Below are 26019 nucleotides of genomic sequence, written 5' to 3'. Positions count from 1 at the left end.
GAAATAAGTTTTCAGGGATATGTGACAATTATGTGCAATTATTTATTTATTTGACTAATTAGTTTTTATTTAAAAAACTTTATATTAGTTGAAATTAATATTAATCAGTGTTTCGATGAATATGAACGGGAGTTAAATATTATCTTATTGTAAGAATTATTCAAAGTGATAAATTAAGATAAGGTTAATTTTGAGTTAACTAATATTTATTTTTGAAATAATATTTATATAATTTTTGGAATAAATATTTTAATGACCCAACTATTTCTAAGACCTTGGACCATTAAAACTACTAGATATAGCTACTACTTTGAAGAGAACATACATAAGAAGTATCCGTAACTTTATTAAAAACTCCAAAGTAAATATTCAAAACACATAAATGTGCGATATGGGATCCCATTGTTTTAAAATAAAACATAACTTTAAATTAAATTAAATTGTTTACAAAACTAAATGCGGAAAATACATAAAAACATACTTTAAAAGACTAAAAATAACGTCGTCCTCGAATCGACACGCAACCCATCAATTCCATTCAGCCTCAACACACATGCCAAGCTTCCAAGAATCCTTCTGCCTCCGTATCTATTTTCCTGCATCACACTAAAAATAAAGGAGTGAGGCTAATGCCCAGCAAGGAAAATATACTAATCAATCATATAACAAAAAATATAAACATAAGACTATATCAAAACATATACTATAAAACGTATACTATAAAACATATATCACAACTCTAACCCATGTTGTAACGACCCAAAATTACTAATAAGGTTTAAGGGCCTTGATTAGTGTGTCGGGAGGGCATAATTGGAGGTTAAGAGAAGTAATGGTAAGAAAGTATGAATATGTTTACTGGATAAGCGGGAGGGCCCTGTTTGGCTGGTAAGGGCTTAATCGTACTTTTGGCCCGTTAGGGCATAAATGTGATTGTGTGTGATAAATTTTTGAGACCACATTATTATGTGGATAGGTAGATATATATATGTATATATGTGCGTGTTTGTAGCTTTCGGCACGAGGCAATCCTAGAGAGCAAATAGCAGGAAAGTCACAACGGGGCTTAATAGCTGACTTTGGATAAGACAGGGGTTTTATAGATATTGGGTTGTTATTTAGACTATCGGGTTATGAAAATAAATATATGGAGATATATTTGAGGTTAGGAAGTCTAGGTGGGAATATTGGGGAATTTTACCATTTTGCCCTCGGGGAAGTTTCCGGCACCCCGAGCCTCGGGATTGACTTAACAGGATAAAAGATAGACCTAGTTAAAACAGAAGCTAGTGGAAAAGGAAGATTAGACCGACTCTTTTTCTCTCTCCCTCTTCTCTCTCAAGGAAACTAGGAAAAACACAAGGAAAACAGAGGAAATTTGGTGGATTTGGGCTGGGATCTCAGAGGGTTTTAGTGGGGATTTAAAAGCTTAGCTCAAGGATTTCCCAAGGAACATTTAATCAAAGCCAAGGTGAGAATCAAACTGTGTTTTGAGGTTAGAAACTCTAAGTTTTTCTGAGTAGTAAGATATTTGTAATTTTGATGTTTAAGGTTGAATTGAGGCTAGAAACTTGGGAACGAGCTGGGATTCTGCTTAGATCAGGGGTTCAGCTGAAGAGGTAAACTTTAATTTATGATTTAGAAGCTTAAATTTGAGTTTTGTATGGTTGGTTTTAGTGTTTGAAGTTCTTGAGTTTCAGAGATTGAAACATGGATTGCAATGAGTTTTAGGTTGGGTTTCCTGTTGAATTATGCAGTTAAAGTTGTCTTAAATGTGTTGGGAATGATTGTTATTGAAATAGGGAGATTTGGGATGATTTTGGGTAAGGTTTAGAGGTTGGAAATGGTGGAAATTCTGGGCTCGAGGGGAAGGGTCGCGGCGCGTGTCTTCTTTCAGGGGTTGCCTTGGTTCTGTTTTAGGGCAGGGCCGCGACTAGGCTTCAAGGGTCGCAGCCCTTAGGTGTGTACTTGAACATTTGGGTTTTTCAGCTCGGGAATCTAGCCTAGAGTGCTCACGAACGAATTCCCCGCCATGCTTGGTGGAATTTGATGTCCCGAAAGTTAGTGTTATACCCGGCGATCTTTATTTCAATATTAATGGAACGCATTATCTTGGTTGTGACTAGGTGATAAGCTAGGGCTTGGAAAGGGATCGTGCTCAGGGGTCGTCCTTCTTAATTAAAGCACTTGGAATTAAGGTTAGAAAACTGCACCTATGTAGGTGAATAGGATGGGACTAAGTGTTCCCTATATTTGATTGTGTTTCTATGTGCATATGTTGGGACTAAGAGTTCCCTATAATTATATGAATGTCACGAGGTGGTATTATGCATTTGGGACATGTGATAAGCGGCCTAAGGGTGCTGAAATCAATACTTGCATACATGGCGTGGCTCGGACACTCGTATCCGAGGACTACTTATTAATCACTTAGCTCGGTTAAGCTGGCCGGAGTCAGTGGGTATGTCACTGGGCTTGGCCAAAGCAAGCCAAAGACAGTGAATTAAACAGAGGGTGCGGCCTGCGGGCATTAACCCTAGTTATTGCTTGACACAGGTTCTATTGTTGATTATGGTGTATGACTTGATGAGTATCTGGTGTTGAATTATTAGTTGTTGACTAGTGTGTTGCCTTGAGTGTATTTTGTGATTTGCTGGTAACTGATTAATACCTTGTAATTATTTGGATTATGCTCAATGAACTGTTTAACTGCTATTACTGTTATGTTATGATGTTTTGTTCTCTTGCTGGGCCTTGGCTCACGGGTGCTACATGGTGTAGGTAATGCTAGTTGGCCATGGGTTGGAGAGCTCTAGGGGCGAGGTGTACATTGTCAGCTACTCGGCCACCACAGTTGAGGGATTGTACAGATATGGGAACCTAAATCGTAAATTTTTCCATTAGAGTGGCTTGGTTATCTATTTGTTAGCGAGAATTTTGTATTTACGATATTTAAACCCTGTTTTGGCATCCCATGTATCAAACATGTATTTTAGTAAAATTTAATTGTTTATAACCAAAATTATTTTTAACCTAACTTGTTTATGTCGTTAGTTACACATTTTGATTCAAATGACTTGATTAGAAAGTCTTGCACTATTTCAAACACATAGTGTAGCGGTCTTGGTTATCCAGGGCGTTACAACTTGGTATTAGAGCAACCTACGTTTAAGGGTTCCTGGAGATAGGCTGGACATGTACACTCGCCGCTAAAGACAGGCTCGACTCAGGGTTCTACAATTGAATATATGAGAGGGTATGCTTAAGTTTTTGATCGAAGTATGAATGTTTTATGTTGTATGACCATAGGGAGCATGAGAACCGATAGGGCCTGGCCCTTGACTAGTATTTCATGATGAGATGGAGGCGTGCTGATCAGCATTGTTGTTGCATGTGAATGAGTACTTAGACAATGGTTTCTATATTGATTGCTTGTGGGTGATTGCCCAAGTTGAATTTATATGTTATGCTTGTCTATCGATTTATAGGAATCATGAGAAGGTGTGAATAAACATGGCAGCAATAAATTTGATAGCTAAGTGTGTAGAAATGTGAATTAATGTCTATTATGTTCTGTGTGTGTGTGAATATTGTGATTACTTGGACCTGGGTGTGGTTTGGTTTGGAATGTGAACCTCGGAGTTGAGAAGTTTTGTCAGCAGTGGCGGATGAACTCAGATTGTTTGTATTCAGGATGGTTAAGTAGACCTGGCATCGTAACACAGGAGGGTTGCAGATGATAATTGGGGTTGGAAACCTCCATCTACCCAGAAAGTCGTAGAGATGTCCGCTAGCATATGAGTAAATGGTGTTGGTTCAGTATAAGGATATAGACAGATAAAGGATATAAAATGGAAGGCCTAAAAGGCGTTATCCTCTGGCTGAAGAGGAAAGTTTGGGTTCGCCTAGGAATTGTTTAGTGGATGGGCAAAGCTAACTCCATTCTTGGTTATATAGAGGTGAGAGGTCATAACTAAGGGAATGTGCTAAGTACTTTTGGCAGGAGGATGCTAGAAAATGGTGTTTAGATTGAGTTACTGGCGTGATGGATTGGAAAGAACTCCAATGGGGATTTGACAAAAGAAGTTATAAGGACACAGTTTGAGCTGCGGAAATTAATTAATCTACGAGCTTGATTTGAAAGGATAAGACAATGACAGCATGTGATAATGAGTGTTAGGAGTTGGATACTTCACTGTGGAGATTTATACAAGCGATGGTAGTTGGGGAATAATGACCCATGTAAAGGTTAAATTCTGGAATGGTTCAGGGTGACAGGGCCGCTCCAATGTATTAGATTTGGTTGTATTTGAGTAGCGGAGAGAGCCATGTTATTTGAGATCTGTGGAATGAGGTATAGAGCATGAGGGCTGCAGGGCAAGGGATGCGAAAGATAGTACTTCTATTGGTAGAATTCAGTAAGGACAGATTCTCGATTATTGAGGTAGAAGAACCCCAGACAGTGCTAAGGCACCTAATTTGTGATAGGAAAGGAGCCTGATTGAAAAGGTAGTTGTCAAGATGGTGATGGGAACCAGGAAGGTTATTTGGTATGCACCTGAGGAAGAGGACGCCACCTGAGAGGATGACGGGTGAGGGCACAACTTCTATATGAAATAATTCGATATGTTAGGATGGATTTCCCATGGTGAGGGAACGGAAGACTAGAATGCCTCGTTACATTCAAAGTTCGAGGCTGGTTCCACAAAGATGGGTATTTCACTGGATAGTTTATGTTTTAGTCATGTAACGAGCTGGGAGAATTCAGTGTTGAGAATGTTCCGAGAGAGAGTTAGACATAGAGAGTTTGCCTCAAGGGTGCTATGCGAGAAGCTGAAGATAGTAGCATTTGTAGAGGGGGAACTAGAAACTTCTGGCAGATGAATTGGGATACAAGTAATCAAGAAGTTCGTTGTAACGACCCAAAATCACTAATAAGGCTTAAGGTCCTTGATTAGTGTGCCAGGAGGGCATAATTGGGATTAGAATGAATTTTGTTGATTTAAATGCGTAATTACATGATTAATAGTGAGCTTATGATAATTGATGATATTATGTGATGATGTGAAATATATGTATGTGATATATGTGAGAACCACATTATTATGTGGATAAATCTGCAGCCGGCGACTTAGGGCGATCCTAGGGCTAGACAGCGGAAAAAGTCACAACGGGGCATTATGATTGACTTTGGACAAGTCATGGATATTTTAGGTATCGAGTAGTGATTTAGACTATCGGGTTATGAAAATAAATAATTGGGGATATATTTGGGGTTAGGATCTTTAAGCGGGAATACTGGGGAATTTTACTATTTTGCTCTCGGGGACGTTTCTGGTACCCCAAGCTTTGGGATTAGTCTGATAACTTAAGGAATATGTTAGAAAATAGTAGACGCAAGTTTAAACCGACCTTTCTCTCCTTCTCTCTCATAGCAAAGGAAAAACCCTGATTTTCAAGGGGAAATAACTGAAACTTGGTGGAATTGAAGGGCTAAGCTAGAGGATTAGCTCAAGGAACTAATCAAGGGTTGAATTAGAGCCAAGGTAAGCATTGATTTTCGTTCTGTGGTTAGGAACTTTAAGAAAAATGGCTGAGTTTTTAATAGTTGTGATTTTGATATTCAAGGTGGAGTTTGAGGCTTGAAACTTTGAAGATAGGTTAGGGGATTCTTGGAGGAACGATTCTATAGCTGAGGTAAGTTTCAATTCAAAGTTTGATGGTTGAATTTTAGTATTTTCGTGGCTGGTTTTGAGTTTTTAGGTTTGAAATCTCAGAAATTGGAATTGGGATTTTGGTGAGTGTTAGGCTGGATGTTTGGTGGAATTGTGTTTTTTAAATCATTCTAATGATGTTGTTATTAATTGGTTTTGAGTTGGGAGCTTTGGGATGGCCAAAAGTGAGGTTTAGAGGTTGAAAATGGTGGGTTTTTCTGGGTTCGAATTGTCGGGCCGCGGCATAGTTCTTGGTGAGCCGCGGCCATTCGAAGTTGATGCATGCTGAGGAAGGAGGACGAGCTGCAGCATGGTCTAAGCAATGCCACGACCCTTGCCTATTTTTGTGCCTTACGAGGGCTCTGTTTGGGGCCATGCTGTGGCCTATGCCGGGGCCCTTAAGGGATTTTGACATTTTAGGCTTGGGAATTTAACCTAGGGTGCTCGGAATTGGATCTTTTACCATATTTTGTGAAGTTCAATGTTCCGGGGACTAGAACTTGGTTTAAAAACTCATTTAAGATTGTTAATGGTATCCGTCATCATGGTTGTGACTAGGTGCTAAGCTAGGACTCGGGGATCGGATCGCGCTCAAGGAGTATTGCCCGTAGCTAGTACATCTAGAAGGCAAAGGTAAGAAAACTACACCTGGTTGAATATATGTGATGGGACTAAGAGTTCCCTATTGTGTATGCTTGAATAGATGGTATTATGCCATGCAAGCTAATTAGTGAACCAGCGTGCCACGGTTAACTTGCGCAAATGGCGCAGCTCAGACACTGGTATCCGAGGACAGCTTATTATGCACTGAGCTCGGTTTAAGCGGGCCAGAGTCAATGGGTTAAACAGAGGGTGCGGCCTAAGGTGTCGGCCCTAGTTATTGTGTGAATTGAATGTGGTATTGACTATTATGTGATATGAATGTTATAAGTTTTTGATTACATCCATGATTCTAAAAATATGCTGAGTGGTACTAACGTGGATTATTGGATAAGAATACATGCTTAATGAACTAACTGTCTGTTATCATTGATTGTGTTGTATATGATGTTTTCTTGCTGGGCCTTGGCTCACGGGTGCTGCGTGGTGCAGGTAAAGGCAAGGGAAAGATTGATCAACCCTGATTGGAGAGCTCTGCAGGGTGAATGTACATGTCAGTCCTCTCAGCCACCATAGTTGAGGAAATTACAGGGACGAGAGAACCAAAACGTTGTATTTTGCCTTAGTATGGCTAATGTTTACTCTTAACTGTTGAATTTTGTAAACCATCTTTTAAACATTGTGCTTTTGGGGATCCCTTCTGTAAATTGTTTATAATTTATAAAATGTGTCTTTTGAGGCCAAAATGTCTTTTAGCCCTAGAACATTTTAACTAATGACACGTTTTTATTAAACGACTTGATTAGCAAGTCTCACACCTTTACAAACACACAGTGTAGCAGTCTTGGCTATCCAGGGCGTTACATTCGTAGTGAGAACAATAGAGTTCATCATAAGAAAGCCTCAACATGAGTCAGAGTGAAAGTGAATCTGTTAAGAGACAACCATGGATTGTAGGGGATATCATCTGGAGTATTTTAATTAGACTAAATGGAAACTGAGTTGACCAGTGGGAAATTTATATGAGTATATAAGGAAAGATTGGGGGTATTACAAGGTCGGACTACAGGTAGATTTGGTATCAGGAATGTTGTGGAAGACGGTACTGGTTGACAGAAAGAATTACTGAAGCAATTGAAGAAATTTGACCTTGGAATAGGCAGAGCATCATACTGTGGGGATTGTTAGCATCGTCAGTTAAGAATGAAAAGTTTTACGTCGAGTACAAGATGGGACAATGTCTCCAGGAGTTGATCTACGACCTGGTTATTACCAGCTGGAGATCAAGGAAAGAGACATTTCAAGAATATTTATTTGTACCGAGTAGGGAGTGAGGAGTTGGTAACAAAGGTTCTAGATTGGTTCAAGCTACAACAACACAGGTAAGTTCTTCAAGCAGGAAAATATAAGAACGGTGTGGACAAGTCCCCTTCAGGTTCGCGAGCGATGTATTGGACTAATCCTAGATAGAAGTTGAAAGCAAATGACTACTATACTGATGGTGTTAGTACTGAGGAAGCAGGGTCACAGGTAAGGTTCTAGGAAGTATCAGATTGGTTTTGCCAGGGGTATTCAGAATAGTGCTACAAGAAAAGAAGCCACAAGAAAAAGGGACAGGTGTGAGGAGATTTGATCTGAAGCCACAAAGAAGCTGTTGAAGAACGTCTTAAGAGCAGGAAGTGCAACAAGACTGGCGAGTGTGTCATCTATCACATAAGTATCTTCGCAGATAGCTACATCAGAGATTGGAGGAGCAGTAAACTTGAAGTTAGACTGAATGGATAGTGTCAAATAAAAGTGCAGAAGAGAGGGTAAGAATTGATTAGCACTTGGTGATGCAGGAATACACGTGTTGTGATTGGATATGGAAGAGTAGCATAAAGAAGTGAACTTCTGATAAAGAAATAAAACTGTGGGGTACACCTCGAGTTGGGGCACACCTAGGCTCAGACTAACGCAAGGATGGATCGAGCCTCACGGGAGGTAAAAGAATGGGAACATGGTGGGTACACATGGAATGTTAAATTGACAGTTTATGCATAGTGTAAGGTACTTGAGTGTTTGTTCATCGGTAAGAAAGATAATCTTGAGACTAAAATTCAATGGAACGTAGAAGATGGATGGTTGATGTTAGAAGTTCTCGACTATACGAGGAGGGGATTTAATTGGAGGTGGATCTCTTACCTGAAAGGTACGTGTCAGTTAAAAAGGACACCACAGATTACAATGGAGTGGGCAAGGTAACGATTGAGATGGGTATAGTACTAGTGTGTGGTGATGAACATATACGTATTCTTTGGATAATGGAATCCAGGGTAATGGTTTTGTGGGAATGGGGAAGAACCCTATCAAGGTATTACGTGTTAGGGTACGAGGATTGGATGAGTGATCTGATGAGATTTTGGTGTGTAGGAGGGAATTTTAAATGGATATCGTTTCATTCCCTAAGGTATGTTGTACCGAAACAATTGAATTGGGGACAGAATTCTGTGTACTTAGATATTGAGAGGTAAATTGATTAGGAGGCGGATTATAGAAATGGACCATAATTTGGTTTGTACAAATTAGTAATGAAATAGAGCATTGGTAATGTTGAGTTGAGACCTTATAGTTTCTAAGCTATGGAAAGGGACCAGAGAGTGAAGAAAACAGAGTGGGAATATGGAATTACTGATTGATTGCAGATTGGATAGCAATCTAAGGGCTTAACAGTTATGTTAAAGGATTAGGTGCTAAGTGTGTGAACACTTGAGACGCTAAGGACAGTGTAATTCTTGAAAAGATATAAGAACTTGCAAATTGTTAACTTTGAGGTACAGAGTTCCAGGATGAGAGATCTATATCTCTCCAAGTTATGCAGCAAGGAAGAGTATGATAGTTTGAAAAAAAGGGGAGTTCTGACTTCCGATTCGACAGGAATTCTAAGGTCGTACTAAGGATTGGGCCGAGGGCCTATAAGCTGGTCTCACCCTGGTAAGGGTGATGATTCATAAGTATTTCTGGCATTGAGGATAAATCAATGAAGTAATCGTTGTGAACTGACAGACTCTAAAGTTTCAGCTGATCTAATGTGCAAGTAAAAGTTAAAGAAAATATAGTTATCAGACAAGATCTTGTGGAACAAGATTGTACTCACGTATGGGTATTCCTGAAGATTAAGAGTAAAGGCGTTAGACCATCTGAAAAAAAATTATTATTATAGTAAGAGGTATGAGGTATACAATCTGATGAGTTCAAGTAAATTTCGAGGATGAAATTATTATAAGGAGGGAATAGTTGTAACGACCCAAAATTACTAATAAGCTTTAAGGGCCTTGATTAGTGTGCCGGGATGGCATAATTGGAGGTTAAGAGAAGTAATGGTAAGAAAGTATGAATATGGTTACTGGATAAGCGGGCGGGCCTTGTCTGGCTAGTAAAGGCTTAATCATAATTTTGGCCCGTTAAGGCATAAACGTGATTGTGTGTGATAAATTATTGAGACCACATTATTATGTGGATAGGTAGATATATATATATATGTATATATGTGCGTGTTTGTAGCTTTCGGCACGAGGCGATCCTAGAGAGCAAGTAGCAGGAAAGTCACAACGGGGCTTAATAGCTGACTTTGGATAAGACAGGGGTTTTATAGATATCGGGTAGTTATTTAGACTATCGGGTTATGAAAATAAATATATGGAGATATATTTGAGGTTAGGAAGGCTAGGTGGGAATATTGGGGAATTTTACCATTTTGCCCTCGGGGACATTTCCGGCACCCTGAGCCTCGGGATTGACTTAACGGGATAAAGAATAGACCTAGTTAAAACAGAAGCTAGTGCAAAAAGAAGATTAGACCGACTCTTTTTCTCTCTCAAGGAAACTAGGAAAAACACAAGGAAAACAAAGGAAATTTGGAGGATTTGGGCTGGGATCTTAGAGGGTTTCAGGGGGGATTTAAAAGCTTAGCTCAAGGATTTCCCAAGGAACATTTAATCAAAGCCAAGGTGAGAATCAAACTGTGTTTTGAGGTTAGAAACTCTGGTTTTTTCTGAGTAGTAAGATAATTGTAATTTTGATGTTTAAGGTTGAATTGAGGCTAGAAACTTGGGAACTAGCTGGGATTCTGCTTAGATCAGGGGTTCAAGGTAAGAGGTAAACTTTAATTTATGATTTAGAAGCTTAAATTTGAGTTTTGTATGATTGGTTTTAGTGTTTGAAGTTCTTGAGTTTTAGAGATTGAAACATGGATTGCAATGAGTTTTAGGTTGGGTTTCCTGTTGAATTATGCTGTTAAAGTTGTCTTAAAAGTGTTGGGAATGATTGATATTGAAATAGGGAGCTTTGGGATGATTTTGGGTAAGGTTTAGAGTTTGGAAATGGTGGAAATTCTGGGTGCCGAAATCAATACTTGTGCACATGGCGCGGCTCGGACACTGGTATCCGAGGACAGCTTATTAATCACTGAGCTCGGTTAAGCTGGCTAGAGTCAGTGGGTATGTCACTGGGCTTGGCCTAAGCGAGCCAAAGACAGTGAATTAAACAGAGGGTGCGGCCTGCGGGCATTAACCCTAGTTATTGCTTGACACAGGTTCTATTGTTGATTATGGTGTATGACTTGATGAGTATATGGTGTTGAATTATTAGTTGTTGACCAGTGTGCTGCCTTGAGTGTATTTTGTGATTTACTGCTAACTGATTAATGCCTTGTAATTATTTGGATTATGCTCAACGAACTGTTTAGCTTCTATTACTATTATGATGTTATGTTCTCTTGCTGGGCCTTGGCTCATGGGTGCTACATCGTGCAGGTAATGCTAGTTGGCCATGGGTTGGAGAGCTCTAGGGGCGAGGTGTACATTGTCAGCTGCTCGGCCACCATGGTCGAGGGATTGTACAGGGACGGGAACCTAAATCGTAAATTTTGCCATTATAGTGGCTTGGTTGTCTATTTGTTAGTGAGAATTTTGTATTTACGATATTTAACCCTGTTTTGGCATCCCATGTATCAAACATGTATTTTAGTAAAATTTAATTGTTTATAACCAAAATTCTTTTTAACATAACTTGTTTATGTCATTAGTGACACATTTTGATTCAAATGACTTGATTAGAAAGTCTTGCACTATTTCAAACACACAGTGTAGCGGTCTTGGTTATCCCGGGCGTTACACATGTCCATGGTAAACATTGGGGTTTGCTAGCTAAGCAACTATAAGCTTGAAAATATATTGATGTTTGCTAGCTAAACAACTATGAGCCCCTAGCAACATAAAAACATTGTGGTTTGCTAGCTAAGCCACTATAAGCCTCAAAATACATTGAGGTTTGCTAGCTAAGCAACTCTGAGCCCCTAGCAACATAAAAACATTGGGGTTTGCTAGCTAAGCAACTATAAGCCTCAAAATAAATTGAGGTTTGCTAGCTAAGCAACAATGAGCCCCAAAGACTACAAGACGTATTCATATATATCATAACATATCATAACATAACATAACATATTATAACATAAACATATCATAACATATAAGCATATAAAAAGTATCCTGTTTTCCTTACCAAAGCCGGGATATTTGAGAACAAGAACGGAATTAGAAAACTCCTATAAACCAACAGTAGAAAAAGGTGAGAATCTCTAAGAATAGAGATGAATATGAAAACTAAACCATCAAGAAGAAACTTACCAAGAAGGACCTTAAGTTTCAAGAACTTAAATACCTAATCAAGAATCATAAACAAGAGTTAGGATCTGAATAAAAGAAACTAAAGAAAAGTAAAGGATTATAAAGAACTGAACTTAAGGAATAGGAATACCTTGGTTGATCTTATAGATTGATCTAAACCTCAGCACCGAAATCACACTATATCTCACTTCCCAAGTGTTTAGAAAGCTTAGAATGATAAAGCTTTTATCCCAAACCCAAGTGTATCTTGTAACTCTAAACTACTAAACTACTGAACTTAAGGAATAGGAATACCTTGGTTGATCTTGTAACTCTATACTAACACTAGCACCTTGGAGGCTCTGATCAAGTACTTGAAGAATGAAGAAAAAGGCTGAGCACTAGGTCCTATTTATAGAGTTTGAGGAGTGAAACTATCCTATTAAAAAAAATACTTGAATCCTTAAATAAACATGATTATGACAAGTGTCATGCTCTTAGTGGTTCTGAAAAGTTCTAGAGTTTCTAGAACATTCTTTTATTTAAAAAAAATACTTAATTTCATTCTAACTATAATCCAAATTTAAATTTAAATAAAATAGAATCCTAACTTCTAACTTCCTAAATCTTGTAACTCTAAACTCACATGTAGTAAAATCAACATAACATGAGCTGTAGGATTCCGATTTAGACCATCTTTATACCGTTAGAAAGCAAATTCAATTATGTACAACTTTCTAGAAACATACAATTTTTTGAAATTCATAATATAACTGGGTCAAAAATAGGTCGGAAGTTACAGTACCCTAAAGTTACGAAAAATCTTTTTAATTATCTAAATAACAACCTAATCCACAAATATCTTAACTAACCATAAAATAACAAATTCTAATTCCCTAGGCTGATTTCAAATTTACTAAGCCCAAAATCTTATTGGGCTTTGGGCTTTATGTCGGCTCGACCCATAACACTTTTTAATAATATCATAATTAATTTATTCTTATGAAATCACCCCCTTTTCCACAAACAAGACTACTAATATCATAAACCTTTACTATAACTACTAAAATAAAAATTAAACCTTATGTTATTACTATAGATTAAACTTATAAAATTCATAACTGTTGCTACGAGTTTCCAACTAAGTCCCGACATGAACCAAAATCCACGAAATCTAACATACTACAAACTAATACTAACTACTACTACTACTACTACTACTACTACTACTACTACTACTACTACTACTACTACTATCTAGCTAGTTAAGTACATATTCTGGAACTCTACAATTCTCCCCCACTAAAAAGAATTTCGTCCCTGAAATTTACTTATCAAACAATTCTGGATACTGGCTAACATGTCTTCCTCCAACTTCCACGTTGCCTCCCGTTCAGACTATTACTCCATAGGACCTTGACTATCAGAAAACTCTTAGACCGTAATTCTTTCATCCTTCTATCTAGGATGCTAACCAGACATTCCTTGTAACTCAAGTCTTTCTGAAGTGCTATTGTATCATACTTAAGGAGGTGAGATGGGCCTGATACATGTCTACGCAACATCAAGATGTGAAATACATTATGACTATCTGCTAAAGCAGGCGGTAGGGCTAATCTATATGCAATTGTTCCCACCTTGTCCAATATCTCAAAAGGACCTATAAACCGGGGACTAAGCTTGCCTTTCTTCCCAATCCGCTTCACACCTTTCATAGGAGATATCTTTAAGAATACTTGATCTCCGACTTTGAATTCCACAACATGCCGCTTGGCATCCACATAATTTTTCTGACGGCTCTGAGCAGCGAGCATACGTTTTCTAATCAGCGCTACTACATCTTGAGCTTCTCTAACAGCTTCGGGTCCAAGAAGTTTCCTTTCTCCTACTTCATCCCAATTAACAGCAATCGACACCTCCTTCCATAGAGTAACTCATAAGGTGCCATCCTGATCGTTGACTGGTAGCTATTGTTGTAGGAGAATTCTATCAGGGACAAATACTTACTCCATGATCCTCTATCGGACACTATAGTCTTAGGGATTCCATGCAGTCCTACTATCTCCTGAACATAAATGTCTGCGTACTGATCTATTGTGTATGTAGTATTAACAAGCAAGAAATGAGCTGACTTGGTTAGTCTATCTATTACTACCGAAGCCAAGTCGTGCTGCTTATTTGTTCGTGGAAATCCCATCACGAAATCCATAGCAATGTCATCCCATTTCCATTCTGGAATACTAAGTGGCTGCAATAAGCCTATAGACTGCTGATGTTCTGCTTTCACTTGCTGACATACTAACCATTTAGACACATACTCCGCTACATCTTTCTTCATTCCTGGCCACCAATACATTGTCTTAAGATCATGATTCATCTTGGTTGACCTTGAGTGAACTGAGTATGGGGTATTGTGCGCTTCTTCTAAAATCTTCATCTTAATCCCTTGATCATTCGGCACACATAACCGATGCTTATATCTCAAGTACCCCTATCCTGATATTGAGAAATGCATGGCCTTGCCATCTTTAACTACATCCACATGTGCTACTAATGTGTAATCATGCCCTTGCCCGATCCATATATCTTCTAACAGACTTGCCTGGATGGACAAGTTAGCCAATTTACAATGACTACTTCTATTCCGGCATTGATCAGCTCCTGCTGTAGCGGCTTTTCTATTCCAGCTAACACTGCTAAACTTCCATAACTCTTCCTACTTAGCGCATCAACAACTACATTTGCCTTTCCCGGGTGGTATAGGATTTCACAGTCATAATCCTTCACTAGTTCTAACCACATGCGCTGCCTCATGTTAAGCTCCTTTTGAGTGAAGAAATACTTTAAGCTTTTGTGGTTCGTATAAATCTCACACCGTTCTCCAAAAAGATAATGGCGCCAGATTTTTAATGCAAAGACCACCGCTGCCAACTCCATATCATGTGTTGGATAGCGTTGCTCGTATTCCTTCAACTACCTTGAGGCGTAGGCTATCACCTTGTCATTCTGCATCAGCACACAACCCAATCCTTGCTTTGATGCATCACAGTAGACTACATACTCGTCGTTGGGTGTCGGTACACAAAGTACTGGTGCTGAGCATAGCTTATCCTTAAGCAACTGGAAGCTCTCTTCATACTTATTCGTCCAGTTGAACCTTTGTTGTTTCTGGGTCAGGTTGGTGAGTGGAGTGGCTATCTTAGAAAATCCCTCTACAAACCTCTTGTAATAACCTGCTAGTCCCAGAAAACTTCTTACCTCGGACACATTCTTAGGTCTTTGCCAATCCTTCACAGCCTCTATCTTAGATGGGTCTACAGCAAGTCCTTCTTTGGATAATATGTGCCCGAGGAATGCTACTTGCAAAAGCCAAAATTCGCATTTTGTAAACATGGCATAAAGTAACAAGGTCATCCCTAAATGTTCCTCGTGCTCAGCTTCGTCCTTTGAGTACAACAAGATATCGTCGACGAATACTACGACGAATTTGTCCAAAAGACCCTATTCATTAAATCCATGAATGTGGCTGGAGCGTTGGTAAGACCAAAAGACATAACTAGAAACTCGTAATGTCCATAACGAGTTCTAAAAGTCATCTTGGGAATATCATCTTCCCATACCTTGAGCTGGTGATACCCGGACCGTAGATCAATCTTTGAAAACACAGTGGCCTCTCAAAGTTGATCAAACAAGTCGTCAATTCGGGGTAGCGATCACTTATCCTTAATTGTCACCTTATACAGCTCATTGCAATCTATGCACATCTGCATACTTTTGTCCTTCTTCCTCACAAATCAAACTGGTGCTCCCCATGGCGAATGGCTTGGTCTAATGAAACCCAAGTCTAAGAGTTCTTGTAGCTGCGTCTTTAACTCCTTGAGTTCGGTCGGTGCCATCCAGTATGGTGCCTTTGAAATAGGCTCGATGCCCAGTACTAGTTTGATTGTGAAGTCTATCTCCCGTGTCGGTAGCAATCCTAGTAGTCGTCAGGAAATACCTCTAGGAATTCCTTTATAATGTGAACGTCTCCAACCTTTAGTGGTGTTTCCTTTACCACATCCGTGACGTTGGCTAAGAATGCGTGACATCCTTTTCCTTTCATCCTCTGAGCTTTGAGAGATTAAATAAGCAGTGTACGTAGTCCTAAATTTTTTTCCATATAGCATAGTTTCTGACCGTCAGGAGTCTCAAACATCACTTGCTTACGTCTACAGTCGATGGTTGCGCCATGCCTTGCTAGCCAATCCATGCCCAGTATTACATCGAATTATTTGATCTCCAACTATATCATGTCTCCTTCTAATTCTACGTCCTCAATTTTGATCAGTACGCCCCGTACTATCCGTGATGATAGGACTACTTCACCCGAAGGAAACTATGTCACAAACCTAGTTCTACAAGGTTTGTCTAATTTCTCTATCATTCCTAACGAGATATACGAGAATGTTGTTCCCGAATCAATTAATACTAGAACATATACTATCAAGGATAGGAATCTAACCTGTGACCACTTTATTACTAGCAGGGGCTTCTCCCTGGGTTAAGGCAAAGACTTTGATAGGAACCATCTTGCTGTCCCTTTTCTCCTCTGGCTTGAGCTATGGACATTCCTTCTTCCGATGATTTTCCTGGCAACAAATGTAGCATTCCTTGGTATTTGCACGACATTCACCAGGATGTTTCTTTTGGCACTTAGAGCATTGCGGGTACTCTACATAACCCGGCCTATCACTTGCTTGCATTCTTTTGTCACCATTGTCCTGCTTATCATCAAGATGCCTTCTCTTCTGCCTATTATTGTTGCTTGGCTAAAGCTGCAGCTGAGTCTGTTGTTGTTGTTGTTGTAGCAGCTCTTCTACTTGTTGTCGTAGTCAAACAATTTCTGCGGTGATGTCAACCGGCGGCGGCGCACTTTGATTAGCAGCAGTAGTGGTAGTACGCGCTTCTCTTCTGTGAACTGGAGGGGCTTCATTAGTCTAAGGAGCGACGTTGGAGGCATTGACATTCGTGTGTGCAGACCTTCTGAGCGATATCTTTAGCAAAAGTTCTAATAGTCGAGAACATGTTAGAACTTACCCTAATAGGCTCTAAGGAAAAACTTCATCTAAGAAAACATAACTCGAACCTATTAATTATGACTTCTTATGAAAATAATTATATAAGCCTTCTTTATAATTATGGTGTGTTTCTAAACATAGAAAACTAAGCCATCTTTATAATTTACTAAGTCTGTTTCTAATCATCCTATGTGACTTAATTCTCAGGCTCAAAACTCGTCGTTGTTCCAAAGTTAACCATATTGAGGGAGGGCTGGGATTAGTAAAACCGTTCCCACTACTATTGCCCCCTAACTCTCAATTTAGAACCCGGTCCATTGATTTGTATCCACCCTTACCGAACTTGATCATTATTTATTATATTTATTATTTATTATGACTGTAGAAAAAATCAAACTCATACATGTCATTCAAAAATAACAATGATATTCATTTGGAAAAAAGTTTTCACTAAGTACAATAAAAAATGCAAAGATAATAAATCAAGAAATAAACTATAACACATAAACATAATAACTATAAATAAAACATAATAACTATAACATAAACACTTACATTGGCAGTTAGATTCGGAGCTTGAGCGTGTGTATGAAGGAGAACTTCATGGATATGGACTGTTGCTCTGATTCCAACTGTAATGACCCAACTATTTCTAAGACCTTGGACCATTAAAACTACTAGACATACCTACTACTTTGAAGAGAACATACATAAGAAATATTCGCAACTTTATTAAAAACTCCAAAGTAAATATTCGAAATACACCAATGTGCAATATGGGATCCCATTGTTTTAAAATAAAACATAACTTTAAATTAAATGAAATTGTTTACAAAAATAAATGCGGAAAATACATAAAAACACAATTTAAAAGACTAAAAATAATGTCGTCCTTGAATCGACACGCAGCCCATCCATTCCATTCAGCCTCAACACACATGCCAACCTTCCAAGAATCCTTCCGCTTACGTATCTATTTTCCTGCATCACACTAAAAATAAAGGAGGGAGCCTAATGCCCAGCAAGGAAAATCTACTAATCAATCATATAACATAAAACATAAACATATACTAACACATATATCACAACTCTAACCCATGTCCATGGTAAACATTGGGGTTCGCTAGCTAAGCAACTATAAGCCTCAAAATATATTGAGGTTGGCTAGCTAAGCAACTATGAGTCCCTATCAACATAAAATAATTGGGGTTTGCTAGCTAAGCAACTATAAGCCTCAAAATACATTGAGGTTTGCTAGCTAAGCAACTATGAGCCCCTAGCGACATAAAAACACTACAAGAAAAAATGCTTTTAATAACACCAAAAATGTGTTATCAAAACATGCCATAACACTTTTTGATGTGTTAAGACCGACTATGTTATCATAGGTCAGGGTACTTGGCATAGCACTTTATCATTGTTATACAGATGTGTTATTATATTGTCAACGATAACACACTTTCTGTGTTATTTTAATAAATAGATAAGTATTTAATTATATTATTTATAGTCGATTATATAACACATTTCAATACTTATAAATTTGTGTTATACTACACTTTACTATAACACATTATTTGTGTTATATAATGAAGTTTCCATAACAAAATTCTTTACATCAAAGGTGTTATTGTAATAGATATTATAACACAATTTTTGTATTATTTTAATATTTAGATAAGTTTAAATTCTCATTATATATTCATTTATATAACACTAATTTATTCTATTATATTTTAATTTTTTTTATATAATTAAAATTAGCTTTCTAATATATACTAGCATCATCAAATGAACTTGATTTTCAAATAACAAAAAGTAAAAACATTCAACATTGTATTAACAATCCACAAATTAGTTTAAAACATTCAACACTGTCATCAACAACAAAATGTTCTTTAAGTATTCAAGTAGTCTTAAATATTCAACATATTGAAAAGTTACTACTTTCAGCACAAAATATTCTACAGCTGCCCAGCACAAAGCTTTCAAAATTAAGTATCATTTTCTATTTCGCTTGTCACATCTGCAAAATAAACTAAGAAATATTTTATTGTTATTATCTAACATCACAAATTACTTCAAGAAAAATGCTATGGAAATTATTTTCAAAAGAGGACACCACATAAAAAATAATAAATTCACAATATTTTGATCCTAAATTATTATAAATTCACTCTTTATCAACATAAATCAAGAAAAATTAAAATTTAAGCATGTCATGCTGTTGAAAACATCTTCCCCAATATAAAATATCATCCAACAATGCCTTCATGAATGCAAGCATCATCTTAAGTCCAGCCATTCCGCAAGGAAAGTAGATATAGCATGGTGTTGTGTCTATCAAGAAATCAAAATGATCTATTTTTATTGCCTAAACTGATTAAAGTTCCAACTGCAGCTTTTAAAGCAAAAATAAACAAGAACTCAACTTCCGATGACATGCATTATATGCAAGTACCAAAAGACTTTGGAGGAAAACAGGATATCAAACCTTATGATCTGTCATTGTGAAAAAATAAATAATAAGGAAGTAATTGCTACTATTTATAGAACTTAAGGACTTGATAGCTTTTTCTTAAGAAACTCATTATGCATTTGGAGTGATTAAGCAAACTTTTCCAAAACAAAACAAAAACAGATGCAGTGTCATCTGTTCTTGGCTGCTTTTACAACAGTACTAAAACATTGTGCACCACACACACAAATAATCATAGCAGAGAATAGTGGTTATTAATAGGGTCCTATTGAATATATTTCAGTTAACAGTTAAAAGAGCAAAGAAAATGATGTCGTGGTGGAGATGAAAACTGAGAATAATAAGAAGAAAAATATATTCTTCAATGCTTGAAGCTTTGAACTATGAACTTATAATGTCTCTTGTGTGGTGTTTCTTGAATCTGTGAGCTAAAATGAGAATTCATAACCAAAAAAAATATGAAATGCCTTATCAAAATGTTTGACAAACACAAATCTTTTGTTAAGAAGAGGAAGGAAATTAGTATGTAAAACAAATCTACATGTTTGATTTTTCATATCTGTTTTAGTAACCATATTTATTGTGTTATGAGTTTTGTGCTTAATCAGAAAGTGTGATCTTGAAGTGGTGTGTATGTATGCAACAGAACAAGAAAGAGAGGTTATCTACTATTTCAGGTCTGAAAACCCATGTAATCACAATAAGAGAACATATATGAATAGATCTACCAAGCTAATTTTTTTGCTAACAGATCTACCAATAGATAAAATTCTCTTGCTAATCTTTCAGTTTCATATAAGAGAACAGATCTACCAAGCTAAAAAAATTTTTATGGTAAATCACCAAAATGGAAAACAGATAGAAAGAAAAAATATGGTATAAAGGGAAATGAAAAAGGACACCTGAGAGATATTATACTTTCAAAATCTCATCCAAGCAGAACCTACTTACTTAGAAAAACCATCCAAACAAATAAAATACTTTCAAAATCTCATCCAAGCACTCTGAAAAGAGATTTTTGGTTTCTATATAGTCTCATGCCAAATAGACCAGTAAAGACTAAAATTAAAAGACACAAATCAACAAATCAAATTCGTTTTTTTTTTTGGTGAGGAAGAGAGTAGTGAAAGTAGATATATAAATAGAGAGAGAGAGAGATACCCATGCTTTACACCCTTGCTGAGAAAAACATGTATTTTGGTGATTCAAACATATAGACAAAATAATGATGGCCACATACTAGTAGTATATACGATAGAAGAAGCCAATAAAACATGGAAACTCATATATACATATATTGGAACAATACTTGAAAAAAAAAGTATTGAAGTATACTGTGGAATCAGTAATAGAAGAAATTGAAGAAACAACATGAAAGAAGAACTTCGAAAGATCATCATAAAATCAACAAAAAAATGCAATACTTTATGTATATGTCATCGACCAATCAATAGAAATTGAAAATAAAATCACAAAGATCAATCCCAGGTTACTTTTGAGAAAAATTGACCCACTTTGGATAATTCCAATCACCTTTCTTCATTTCAATATCACTTCCTCCTGACTTCTTTGGTCCCTCACCTTTGCACTTCTGGCAGCGGATATTTCTAGCAAAATTGGTGAAATTGCATGTGCAACACATCAAAAGGGAATCAACCATGAGTTTAGGCAAAAACAAAAGAATTAATCAAGGAAACAAAAAGAAATCATGAAACATAAAGAATAAAACTATTTGCAAACAACTAAAACCAAACTATTTTAGAAAGGGGACCAAAGAAAAAAATAAGTCTGTTGCATCCCATTAAGTCCCTAACCCTATGTGTAGCCAATAATCCCATTTTATCCAACCAGTACTAGATTTCCAATATAAGCACCAACTGGGGCATAGGACTCCAAAGTCTATTAGGTACCAAATTTCCAGGCAGTATGTCCTGAATCTAAGCATACACTATAGCCAATCTCAGTCTAATCATAACTATGATTTATCACTAGCTAGAACTTGTTTCAGGACATACAGTAAGAACTTGCACTCTTAACGGTGGACCAATTCAACATCAAATACTAACATACAGCACAAAAGTGAGCCCCAGTTGATTAAAAAAAAAACAAATCTTTTGTCTAAATCATTATCTTGATTACTCAATTAACTCATTAGTCATGGAACCCAATAGTGATCTAAGACCTCTTTCTATTTTTAAGGCCCTTGAGTGGGGACATTGGGAAAATATATGGCCACCAGACTATTCCAGCAACTAAAACCTTGTTACTAATGTACAAACACTTCTGTTATCCCCAAAATACAGGTAAAAATCACATCTTTTTTAGGGAAAATCAAAGCAAAATGTAATAGCTTTAGCTTATAAAAAAAGCTAAAGTAACAGAGTTTTTTGGACATTACAAGTGGGAATCCCCTTGCAAATAGGCCAAGACCCACAACAGAAACCAATGGCACGATTATAATAGGACTAAATAAGCCATTTATGAAGAAATTTTTTCTCTTTTGGCTAGACTATACGCGGATATTTTTCTTTTCATAATGTAAAAATTTTATTGTCCTATTTTTTGTGGTATTTCTAATTTCTAATTCATGTTGATTGCAACTTGTAGTTTAGTCCCTTCACTTATCTTTTTTATTCTCTCTTTTCAATCTGAATATGATTCAAAACACTTGTAAAAATATGTGACTGAAATTAATTGTATATTGATATAAATAATTTTTACACAAACATAATTCATTATATGTATAGTTTCATGATTCAATCCTTGAAACAAAGAGTGCAATAAATATAAAATATGTAGACTTCAGCAATTGATGATTTCAGATTTTTATAATCTTTAAGAACAGTAGACTTTTTTCTTTCTTCTTCTTTTCTTATTTGGTCTTATTGAATAAATGTAAAGTAAGTATAGACTTGGAAATGTTTATCACATTAAATAGAAATAAAAAAGAGGAAAAATCTATAAAATGCGTGTTGCATATCTAAAACTAGAAAAAGAAATTGAATTGAACTTACTTTCTGCTGCTTCTGCAATTCTTCTCACAAACTCAGAGTTTACAACACTAATGTACGTTTCCTGGCCTAGATACCACGAGTTTAGATTGTCTGTTCGAAGGTTCCACATGCCACTATTGTCTAGAGAAATCAAAATTGTTGTCCAAGCTTTGGGAAAGACCTATAACCAGTTGAAAAATCATTCTGTTAACAAGACATGATTCACTTCTAAAAGCACTAGTTGTTAATATTATTTAGTTATGTTAGTTTGTCTGCTAAAGAGTTTGTTATATGGTAGTTAGTTTCATAACTACCCCCTCTGTACTACTCATTCTCTATATAAATAAAGCTCTTGCCTAACTCTCTTTAATGAGTTCAATTTAGGCACCATGAAAGCTGAGAAAAAAAAACTGGTCCATGCACTATTTTACTGATCCCAGGAAACATCATTTCATTGTCATGACAAGAATCAAATTGAGGTTTTGCTGATAAAACAATTAAATTTGGTTATAGTTACAAGACAGGAGTACCTGTGTTGTGCTACGAGCAACCCCGTCCCATTTGTTGTAAGTGTTTTTGCTGTTTTCTTTCCATACTCCAAAATCCATACTAGAGAAAAAAAAAAAAAGAGAAACTATTCAACTCGTGTTCCTGACTTTTCCAATTTCAAAACAAGAAAAAATGCAAACGAAAAAAAATAGAAGCAAAAGCTCACCCCACTGCTGGCATTTTGATCCATTTGATCATCATATAGAGATGGTAGACCATGATAGTAGTAGATTAGTATAACTAATGTGATAAAATACCAAATTCCAACCCAAGATGATCTGCAGTTCATAAATGATACATTGAAAACTTCAAAAGAAGAAAATGGAAAACTAAGATAAATACTTATCTGTTTGTATTATTATTTTAAGGTCTTCATGAAGTGAACAAGGATAAATGAAGAAACTGTTTAGAATGATGACCACTAGTCAAAACTATGTGATACATGTGTGTGTGTGTATACTGTCACACGTTTATTAAACATGTAAATTTTGTTATGCATTATCATCGAATATAAAAGATGAAAAATGAAGCATCTTCAAAGATTAACGAAAGAACTAGTCCTTGGTCCCAAAAATCTATCAGCAACTGTAAATTCCATCAGAAAATAAAACCAAGAAAAATCTGATAGTTACACAATGCACCAATTAGATATCTCTGCCATCTTTTGCTTAAATAAACCCCTTTATTTGTTTTTCTATAGATTTCACTCATAATGCAAAACAGGGGCAGCAAGTGGAAAAAGAGAAGAAACTTGCAAATGGCATCATCTTAGGCACATGGACTCGATAGATTAGTGCACTTTTGAAACAGTTGTGTTGGATTTTTTTTTTAATTTAAAATGGTGTTTTCCTAGACAAAGGCCACACACTTAATTCATAAAAACAAAGTAGAATACAACACAACATAAGCTCAAGGGCCATTACTCAGATAAGAAAATGAAACACACCAAAAAGAAAACAAATAAAACTACTAAAACTAATGTACTGGACCCTAGAAATGCACAAGAAAAAACAAACATAGGAAATAAAAAAGCAAGCACCATACCAAATACGTAGGAAAAAGTCAAGAAAATTGTATATTAATCAATGTAAGAGAAGCACAATAGTACAAATCATTAATTTAATTAAACCAGCTAACTCAAAGAAAGCTCATTAAAAGATGGATATCACTCGACCTCCAAACCAAAGACCAGTAGCAGAACAAAAACAAGAAGCCAAACCATAAAAAAAATGCATTACCTTGATAGAGAGTGATGCTGCTAGACAATCTGATGACTTTAAAGCTGAAATGGAGACAGTGATTTGAAAAAAGTATAAAAAACCATTGTAATTACAAAATGCCAAAAACTGAGATAAGAGTGTTGTAAAGGTTGTAAAGAGAATTGTATAAGAAAGAATCAATAATAGTGACTACCCCTTGGATGTAGACTAGTAGAAATTTTTCTCTAGTTCGAACCAAGTAAATTCTGGTGTGTTGTTTCCTGTTATTTTGTTATTCTTTGTTTTACTGTTATTTGTTTGATCAATTTTTTTGGTCTTTAAATTTGTATCTTGATTAAAGCTTCTGTTTCGTGGTGTTCTTCCTGATATACTTGGCACAACAAAAACTATCTATTTTTCAAGTTCCTCTACCAGAATTAGATACTATATGAGCAAACCAAAACAACACTCAATATTGATAACCTTATACTAAAAAGTCTATGCTCCTTTCTGCCTCAATTCAATATATGACATATCATATTTGACAACCACTGTCTTTTTACAGATTGAAACTTATAATAAAAAAAGAGATTAACAAGCCCTTGGGGTTGGTTTTGGCCGTGGAGTAGAGTTGTGTCTAGCCAACACTCATTCGAACCACATATGTGTTTGTGTTTGTGTTAAGTGTAGTATATGTTAAGTGTTGGTCAAATGCTCAAGGTCAACTTGGCTATTATTGGACATCATAACTGAATTTTGTAAATTCAGTTATGACAGTTGGTGCTCGGGCCTTGGAGGGGATTTCAGTCACTTACATCACATGTATATATATAAGGCTCCTATTCTATCATTTAATCCAATTCAGTTTTTACATACATTGTAATATTGAGAGTGAGTTTTAGAGAGCGTAGAGATATCTTGTACTACTGTTATGAGAGAAGCTTGGAGCTAGACTCCATTGTTCAACAGATTGAAACTTAGAATCAATAAAGAGATTGTCAAGCCCTTGGGGCTGGTTTTGGCCATGGAGTAGAGTGGTGTCTAGCCAACATAATAAAAGAAATAGTATTAAGGAATAGAATGAAACATCTCTGAATAATAAAAAAAGATAAGTAAAAACTGCAAGCAATATTCATTTAGTTACTATATTAGGATTAATATGTACTCTCAGAAAATTATGTTTGTCTATAAGATGGATGCATGTATTTATGTGTTTATTCAACTAAGCCTCAATCAACGAAACTTAAACGAGTACTCTACCTGGACAAACCCATATAGGCCAGGAATGGACATAGCATTTGCACCAAGTACTTTTAATCCAAAGTCAACATGTGGCTGCAAAAAACATTAGAGACAATAATGAAAGAAGAAAATAAAGATGTTTTTTAAGACAAGACCTAAAAGAGTGCCACAAATATAAATAAATAAACAAATAAATAAGAGTGCCATCAAATTATAGAACTCAAAACTGATTATGTATATCCAACCTATCCTCGAATGATTAGTTGCAGTGAGAAATAACTAGACTCATAGTAGAAAAAGGCCATATGAATCACAATACTGATATGAAAATTTACCGAGAAGATTATTATACTTCAAGAATCCAACAACTGAGCCACAAAATTTAGTCTAATGTATCATCTAGGATAGGCCTATGGCTACTAAAACTGTCAATTAGTTTTCACTTAATTTGATTGGGTAAAATGGCATCCTTGTTAAATCAAAAACAAAATTCAGCGCTTTAGTCCCTTTGATAGATTTGTAACTGGAATAGTCCATGCAT

General features: G+C 36.4%; 1 long non-coding RNA gene across 2 annotated transcripts; it reads right to left on the bottom strand.

Annotated features, from left to right (window-relative positions):
- Positions 1–322: 322 nt before the first annotated feature.
- Positions 323–25587, bottom strand: LOC133789972 (uncharacterized). 2 transcript variants are annotated; one of them, XR_009873820.1, is made up of 3 exons: positions 25497–25587; positions 20989–21102; positions 323–606 (listed from the first exon to the last, which is right to left on the bottom strand). It is a non-coding gene; the product is annotated as an uncharacterized LOC133789972 (long non-coding RNA). The 2 variants fall into 2 exon arrangements; XR_009873819.1 differs by lacking the exon at positions 25497–25587 and having other exon boundaries at positions 20989–21208.
- Positions 25588–26019: the final 432 nt, after the last annotated feature.

The sequence above is a fragment of the Humulus lupulus genome, chromosome 7 (assembly GCF_963169125.1).
Source record: "Humulus lupulus chromosome 7, drHumLupu1.1, whole genome shotgun sequence".
NCBI lineage: Eukaryota > Viridiplantae > Streptophyta > Magnoliopsida > Rosales > Cannabaceae > Humulus > Humulus lupulus.
This window is presented reverse-complemented; position numbering and strand designations above follow the sequence as displayed.